Here is an 8,790-nt window from a genome sequence, read left to right on the forward strand (position 1 = left end):
GCATGTGCAGATGGGCATCACCAATAGACACACACCCTGCCAGCGGTGGGTGCTCTGCTAATCAGCTGCGCAGCACCTGAATCTCTTCTGTGCAGCTGCCTGAGCACTCAGTTTATAAGAAACGCTGCTGGGGACGCAGTCCTCTTCTGGAATGCAGAGCACCAGCCTTGCAAAAACCAGGCACTTCTGCTCTCCGTAGCTTTGTTCTTCACCATTCTTGGGCATGGAGCCCAGGAGGTTGGGGGATTAGACAAAGCTAGTGTGTTTATAAACTGTCCAGTTGGAGATCAGAACCCCATTGGGCTGGGCATTGAACAGACAAAAAGAGAGACCATCCCTAACCCAAACAACTTCCAGATTAAGAAGGCAAAACCAAAGAATTATCCACCCCATTTTTCAAACAGGGATTTGAACCAAAGAGAAATTAAGTGTCCTCTGCAATGTAGAGTTTTTTTTCTATCTGTTTGAGAATGGTGTTTCTCCCACTGCATTCTATAAACAAAGTTTATAACAAGCATTTTTTTTTTTGCAGAACAGAAATATTTCTCAAAAAACAACCAGTCCTAAAGCACCTTAAAGAATAACAAATTTATTTATTAGCTAACAAGCTTTGGTGGGTAAAGTGGAGCTTATCCATGAAAGCTCATTACCTAATCAATAAATTTTATGGTCTTTAAGGTGCTACAGGACTGCTTGTTCTTTGTGATGTTACAAACTAACACAGCTACTCCTCTGAGAAATATTTCTGTTGTTACACTCCCATGCAAACAGGTTCTGCTTTGGATTTAAATATTCCTCTCATGTTTTGAATCCAAAGGTTACTGCAAAAAAAATGGTGAATCTGAATATGACAGTGACTACAATAAAAATTAAATACCGTGGGTTTGAGCACAATAAGTTAAAAAAGCAGCTTTAGGTATGGAGAGTAAATTGGATTTTTAACCAGTTTTGTTTTTAACCCTCCCTGTGTTCATAAGGACACAGATAAGAATTTTGTTTACTAATATGATTAATACTAAAATGATTAAATAAATCAGCAGATAATTATTTTAATCTGTGGATCTGAAAGCATTAGAAAATAGGTGGATAAATGGCATTATTCCCATTTTATAGATGGGAAAACTGTGGCACACAATGGGGCGATGACTTGTTTAAGGTCATACCACGAGTCAAAAAAGAGGAATAGCATTTAAATTTCCTAAATCATAATCTGAAGTCTTCTCTTCCAGACCCCATTAATGTTCTCCCATTATTACTGACTGTGTACCTTTGAACAAATTCGTTTATTACTCAGAAATGACTTTGCTTTGCTTTGGGAGAACTTTACTGCCTGAAATGTTTTCCCACAAAAAGTGCTTAATTGAAAAGGGTCCTTTAAAAAAAGAAACTTTTTGCCAACAACAAGTTGGTCATTATCAAAAGTTTCATTGGATGGCGGTATTTGAATGGCCAGTTCAATCAACACAGTTGCCACGGCAACTTTTGTGAGCATTACTGACCTTTGCTTACCAAAACCATCACTGGTGAACAAAAAGGGTCAGTGCTGATTAAAAAGGCGTCTGGTTGCATGTTCAGCGAAACTCTGTTTTAAAATATCACCAAAATGGATCCATTTCAAAGGCCGTGCCACACAAGTAACTTTGGCACTTCTTAGTCCATGTTTACTAGATTTGGAGAAGAGAGAGCTGGGGATCAGGACTAGATGATGCTAGCTGAATTAGTTCTCACAGCCCGAACTAAGTCCTTCCTACAACACTTTAAAGTTACTTTGTGGGCTGGGTTCCTGTTCTCTCCCCCACTTCAGAAATGTCTCCAACCACCTGTAATATCCCACAAGGTCTTCATGATGAATCACAGCCAGCAGTGAGTATGCTACGAAACATTAACACACCATCAAAACGGCTGACGAGAAAACAAGGGTGCAGTCTACTTTTACGAGAGCTTTGTATTAGTGTCCATCAGAAGACTTGGCGGTTAACTAGATCAGATTGGTAACTCCAGCAACATTGGTAAGAGAGAAACAACTGACTAAAGATTAGTCAGTTTCTAATCGTCGTCTTGTTCTCCCCACACAGGCTGCCTTGCCTGAGAAAAATAAAGTGATGCAACAATCCTAATCAGTTTGTAAAAGGAAATGATCTATTTCTGCTTGTGTGTGAGAGAGGCAGAGAGAGAGAGAAGTTGCCAATCCACTGTGTTCTTGAGATTCCAAGGGAATAATTAAATTCTCTTATCAAAAAGTCCCAGTTTTGCTTTCTTAAAAGGCCATGAAAAACACTTGTCTTTGTATTAAAAAAGTGGACATAGAAATGTATCTCAACCAACAATGTCCTGGAAACCAGGCTTTCCTTTCCACACTTTGCTTTAACCTGAAGGTTAAGAGACAGGTTATGTCCTATCCACATGGAACTCACTGGGAGTTTTGCTATTTACTACAGAATTTTACCCTCTATCTCTTTACTCTGCTGTGAAGGATAAACAGGGAGGTCTGAGCTCTCTCACTTTTCCTTTGTCTGTGGCTGCTAAGCTGCCTGGGAGACTTCAGAACCTGTCTAGATTTTTATCAAAGAAACATGTAAACATTTCCTTAGGGGAAAACTGTGAAATGCACCAGTGAGGAAACCCCCTAGGCTGCTGCACAAATGTAGTTAAGGTCAAATGAAATTGCTCTCCAGACTCACAGCATTTAATAGACAGCGGTTGTTGGAACCGTACTCTTGAATTCCATGGCAGGGAGAGAGTTTTTAAATACTCTAGGGTGTTCTATAGACAATCTTTCATGTTCTTTTACATGCTATAGGGTTTTCCCTATCAGCATTAAAGTGGGGTGAGGTGGGGTGTAGAGGGTAGGCTTACCTATTAATCTAAATATTCAGAACATTACAATCAGTATTGTATTTCTATGTGCCAGATCCACAGAGGTATTCAGGATCAGAACTTCCACTGGTTTAGGCCAAAGTTATTAAATAACTCTAATGTGCCATGTCCAGCTATGGATCCATATCACAAGAAAAGGACCTCAATAAAACTACAACTCCCATAAATCACTTCTCCTATCTGCCCGACACTGAGACATCTGAGAACAGGGCTGTTGACAGCCTAGAAAATGCTGGCTGAGCAGAAATAAGAAGTGCTCCACTTCCCAGGGAGGAAGGGTTTGCGCGGTCGGAACGGTGTTGCAATACAGGAACTTGCTGGAGCGTTCGCCAGCTCATTGTTGTAATGGCTGAGGATTTCATCTGTGCTGTTGTGGGTGGCAGCGCTGTAATGGAAACACCCATTGCCCCTCTATGTCTAAGGCAACAAAGCTAAAGGGACGAGATCCGCAGAGCTGTTTAGGTGCCTCAGTCCTAGGGCCCTACCAAACTCACAGCCCTGCAAAACACAGCCCCAGGTGTGAACTCTGGAGCCCTCCCATGAAACCTAGCCTTTTGGGTGCTTTTTACGATGCTTTACAGATTTAATGGGGCAGACCAGACCAGTCTTTCTCAAACTGTGAGTCTTGACACAAAAGAGAGCTGAAGGGGGATCACCAGGTTGGTTTCTGGAGAGTCACAGTATTGTCACCCTTACTTTTGCATTGCGGGGCAGCTGAAAAGGGGTGGTTGTAATGTTGGACAAGTCCCATCTCTGAAGGTAGCACCTTGCCAGAACCAGCACAAAAGGAAAGGTGATGATACTGTAGCCATATCACCCTTTGTTCTGAACTGCTGCTTTCAGTGCTGGGTGGCCAGAGAGTGATGGCTCTGATTAAGGGCCCAGTTCTGCAAGCAGCGGTGGCAAAGGGTAGAAATACCACCCCATGCCATCCTCACCTCCGTCCTGCTGCTGGCAGTAGCTCTGCCTCCAGAGCTGGGCTCCCGGTCAGCTGTCGCTGCTCTCCAGCTGCCCAGCTCTGAAGGCAATGCACTGCTAGCAGCTGTTTAGAGGTAAGGGTGGCTGTACCGCAACCACCAGAAAATAACCTTTTAACTTCCTCACAACTCCTACAGTTACAACACTGTGAAATTTCGGATTCAAGTATCTGAAATCATGAAATTTAGCATTTATAAACTCCTATGACCATGAAATGGACCACGAATTCAGTAGGGTTTTACTCGTTCCCAATGACTCCTGTGAGAGTTAGGCACCTAAATACCTCTCAGGAGCTAGGCCTGGGTCATTTGTTTGCAAGACAAAGATCCTGAAGTATGTGGCTGCCCTGGGGCCTTCTCTTCAAACTCTCTACCCAATCATCTAACAGATTGCTTGATCATGATCCAGAAATGCCTCCAAAGGGAGAAGTTCCTGATGCTTAGAGACCCTTTAATCTAGCAAGTGAAGGTGTAAGGCCCATTGGCTGGTGGCTGAACAAAGGTACAATGACAGTATCCAAGACAAATTCAAGCTGGAAACACAGTGGAAATGTTTAGCATTGAGAAGACTCAGCTAAGGGGTCACGGTAGAGTGTCACATAGAAGCTTTAAATCACACGTTGATGGCTTGCTCTAGTGATACCATAACTATTCCAATGGATGCAAAATTGAGTTGGACATCTTGAGTCAAAAGTCTCTCATTTTAGAGCTCTGCAGATGGCTTAATAAGCCATGGCAGCCGACAGGGTTCCCTCTAATTTTTTCCCACCCAATTGAAGAATAAATTTTACTATGTGCATGAAGGCATGTGCAGATACGCACCACCAGTAGAAACAGGGACTACCAGCTGTGGATGCGCTGCTAATCATCTGGGTGGTGTCTGAATCTCTCCTGGGCAGCTACCCAAGCGCTCAGCCTAGGAACACAGGTGGCTGATTTAGGGGCCAGGCTGTCCATGGATACTGCAAGGAGCACTCAGGAGTGATAGCAGTCAAAGAGAGCTGGGGAGGGAGACGGTATTTAGTCAGCAAGCTCTTTGGAGGCTGGGATGTTATGACCGTAAACACAGGGCCCAGGAGATGGTGGTGAAATGAGGCTTCTTAGCTGTCACAGAATGACATGACAATAGCTCATGTGTAGCCTCTGCATGTTTAGCATGCAATGGGCTTTTCAACTGCTCAGGATCATTACGTTCATTTTACAGGTGGGAAAACAGAGGCACAGAGCAGCAAAGTGGCTTGCTCTAGTCACTGACCAGGCCAACAGCAGAGCAGAGGACAGGCCCCAGATCTCCTGAGTCTGGTTCAACACAATGTCTGATTTTGAAAGTGCTGCAACATTTAATAAATATTTCAGAAGCCCACGTATGCCGGTGCCTGTAAAACAGCCACCCCACTCCCTGACCAGCTCTGTGATGCATTGTGCCACCTTTCGGAGGAGACGTAAACCTAGGATTGTGACCACCTGCAATACTTTAAAGCTCCCCGGCATTCTTTGCAATGGCGTTGGACTGCCCTCATCCCTAGGCAGCACATAAGAGGCAGTTGCATTTCAGTAGCCCAGGATGTAGAAGCTGTTTGCAACCAGAAGTGCCCAGGACAGCATAATCTGCGGGTAGCCTGGTTTGAAGTCAAGCCTGAATTAAGCCTTCTGTCCCTAGAGAGAACACACATTGTCCAATGTTCCCAGGGCTTAAACATAAACTTAACCATGCATGTCTGCCAACCTCCACCATATGCAGGCACACACTGCAGTGTCCTGGTTGGACAATACCACTTATTTCACCATAAAGGGTCGCAGGCAAGGATGGTGTTTGCCATTAAACAGCAAAGGGCAAAGACATTTTGCATCCATGTCACAGTGCCTTTACATTTCTCAACCTTGGGGCAGTAGGTGGGGCAGAGAAATCAGGGGGCTCCTGGTGGTGCAATATTAGTTCCATTTTCCGGTGGGATAGCACCAAGGTTCAAACAGCCGTTTGAAAATTCACAACAGCTGTGGACAAGTGGCAGCGAAACACACCCAGCCTGAACCTGCCGTGATGGCAGGAGACTGGACTCGATGACCTCCTGAGGGACCTTCTGCTTCTAGGATTCCTTGATTCCAAAACCTGCACACCATGAGGATTTGAGACCCTTGGAGGCTGTGGGTGTCCCACCTCCCACGCCCCTATTTTCACCATTAGGCCCCTCTCCATGTGAACAAGAACCCAGGAGTCCTGCTTCCTTACACCTAAAAAATGGCACAGGTAGGGCCCAAGGAAAGTGGCTAGAACCGCAGTGTCCAACAGGAACTCAAAGCTCATCACAACCCGGGGCTGTCGTCCTTCTGTATTCACCATGTTATATTACACAAAACTTTAAAGTGCCAGGCACTCTCTGTCCCCCGCACTCCTCTGTTGCTCTAAATAAATGCCCTCCCCCTCCCCCAGAGCCACGCACCCCCAGCCCCTCCCGTCTCCCTCTCCATTCTAATTCAATGCCAGCAGCTCCCCGGAGCCACAGCCAGGGCTGCCACACACTTCTCCTAGCCCCGCATGGAGTCTCAGGAGGAGCCACATTTAAAGGCTCCAAGAGCCACGTGCAGCTCGAGAGCCGCTGTTCAGCCACCCCTGTATTCGCCACAACGCAGTGGCCTATTTGCCATCTGATCACTTACCCACCAGCAAATGGCTAGTGTGAGGGGCACATACCACGAATATGGGCTGATTTTAACAGGGCCGGGTCCCAGGTTTTCCATCCATAGTGAAATAAATTTTCTTATGTGCCCTGAGCAGATCTGCACCCCCACCAGAAAGACACGCTGCCGGCTGGGGGGCGCTCTGCTCATCAGCTGGGCGGCACCTGAATCTCTCCTGGGCAGCTGCCCAAGCGCTCAGCTTACAGGGAACCCTGGCCGGGTTTTTGGAGCGTTCATACGAGAATCAAATTATAGGCCAGGAAACAGAGGAGACAATCAGTACACATCTCATCTGTCACTTTAAAAGAAAACCTGCAGAGCTAGAGAACTATTAAGGGTGGAAGGGGAGTCACCTGGCATTAAAAACACACAAGTACTTGGCTCTAGTGTCTTTCCCCCCACGCCCCATCACAGCAGTGTCATTTGAGGTCTCCATGAAATATTTATTACAAAGAATCAAGCGAATGGGAATAACGTTACCCCCTCCCAGAACGAACAATAATAAATAAATAAAGTACACTTTTAAAATAGTTAGTTAAATGACATAAATACAGGACAGTTCATTGCTTTCAAGTAGCTTTGCTCACACTCACGCTGTGTCCATTTCGGACACCTCCTCCCAGCCACCTTCTGCTGGTTCAACGGTGTGTCATAGGCCCCATACTGCCAAAGGAGAGTCTCCTCTATTTCAACTGGTAGAGGCCTGTGCACTGGATCTGAGTCCTAGGCCTGCTACCACCGTGAAGCTGTGAGCCATGACGTGCAGAATTTACGATACAGTGATGTGGCTAGAGTTTGCAGATTTCAAAGCGCTTAGTGGAGGGGTCACTTATTATCCCCCATGTTTACAGAAAGGGGAAACCGAGGCACAGCAGTGTGGCCTGACAAAATGGCAGAGCTGGGCACAGACCTGAGGCACCCCAGGTCCCTGTTCGAACCATTGGGCAGCACAGCGGGAATCACAGACAGCTGCCAATCAATCTCAAGAGGTCATGGAAATGACTCCCATCCCCACCCCTGGGGAATGGGGGGCTGTACTGTCAGGGTTTACAGCCAATGCCAAGGTGGGAGGCCCATGGGTCTGATCTAAGGCAGTGCCTCCCGGGGTCCCTGGTGAAGCTCCCACTGATGCCCCAAGTTGGGGGGTTCCCCCCACCCAAATCTAAGAGCAAGATTTAACATTCCCTTCAGGGCAGTGGGCAAAGGGCCTCCAGCTGTAATGCAGCGACCCACAGCCAGGGCACAGGGCAGGGAGGCTGGCACGGGCCCCTCCAGGCGCACATGGTGATGGGGGGGAGATCCGATGGGCTGAGCGGCAGGAAACTCATATCCAAGAGGTTATACAGAGAGCCGGGCCCTGCCTGTGTCCCGGCTGGACACACACACACACCCCGACACACCATGGCCAGACATGGACAGAACGCACATCAGACAGCAGCAGCGACACAGGACAGGGGCGGGGTGCAGGACAGAGTGGCCGTTTCATGCCGCGCTAGGTCGGTTTTGGCACCAGGTTAAGGGGGGAGAAGAGCCCCAGGGGGTTGGACGTGGTCATCTGGGTAGGAGGCTGCTGTTCTGGCTGGGCCTGAACGCTCCCAGAAACGAATGGCCCTGACAGGCAGGGGCATGAGTGCTGGTTCCCACCCCAGAAGGGGTCGCAAGGGAACAGGACAGGGCTGAGCCAAAGGACCAGACCCACACACACTGACCAAACCCAGGTGGAAAATGCGCCCCCCATCCAATCCCAACCCCCACTTCTCTGGGGGTGAGGGGGGCCATTCCTAGGCTGCACAGCAAAGGAACCGGACTCCCCTGTTCTTTCAGCTCAAGCCCCCCGCAAGGCAAAACACTCCCAGAAATCTCATAAGTGGCCTTGCAAAAGGCACAGCTATGAGACAGTGTTGTGGGGAAATGGACATGAAAGCATGAGGGGGGCATTGCCCCAGGGGTCACTTGACCCTTGGAGATCAGGGTGTCAACCTGCCCTGGATCAGGCTCTGGGCGCCCAAGTTATGGCACACAGCACTCACATGCAGGGAAGCTGGGAGTCAGTCCCTCGCTCAGCAGGCAGGCAGGGAGGCAGGCCGCCCTTCTGGGGCACACGCAGGCAGTAGGTAGCACATGCCCCACGCATGCATTGTCCCCTCCCCTTCTGTCTAGGGGGGCTGCCAGCCGAGGCACTGGAGAAGAGAGGAGCTGGGCTGTGGGGCTGGGCCCGGCGCAACCCCCTGCTAATGGGGCTGGGTTCTGTCATAGG

Source organism: Carettochelys insculpta, chromosome 28, assembly GCF_033958435.1.
Source record: "Carettochelys insculpta isolate YL-2023 chromosome 28, ASM3395843v1, whole genome shotgun sequence".
Lineage (NCBI taxonomy): Eukaryota > Metazoa > Chordata > Testudines > Carettochelyidae > Carettochelys > Carettochelys insculpta.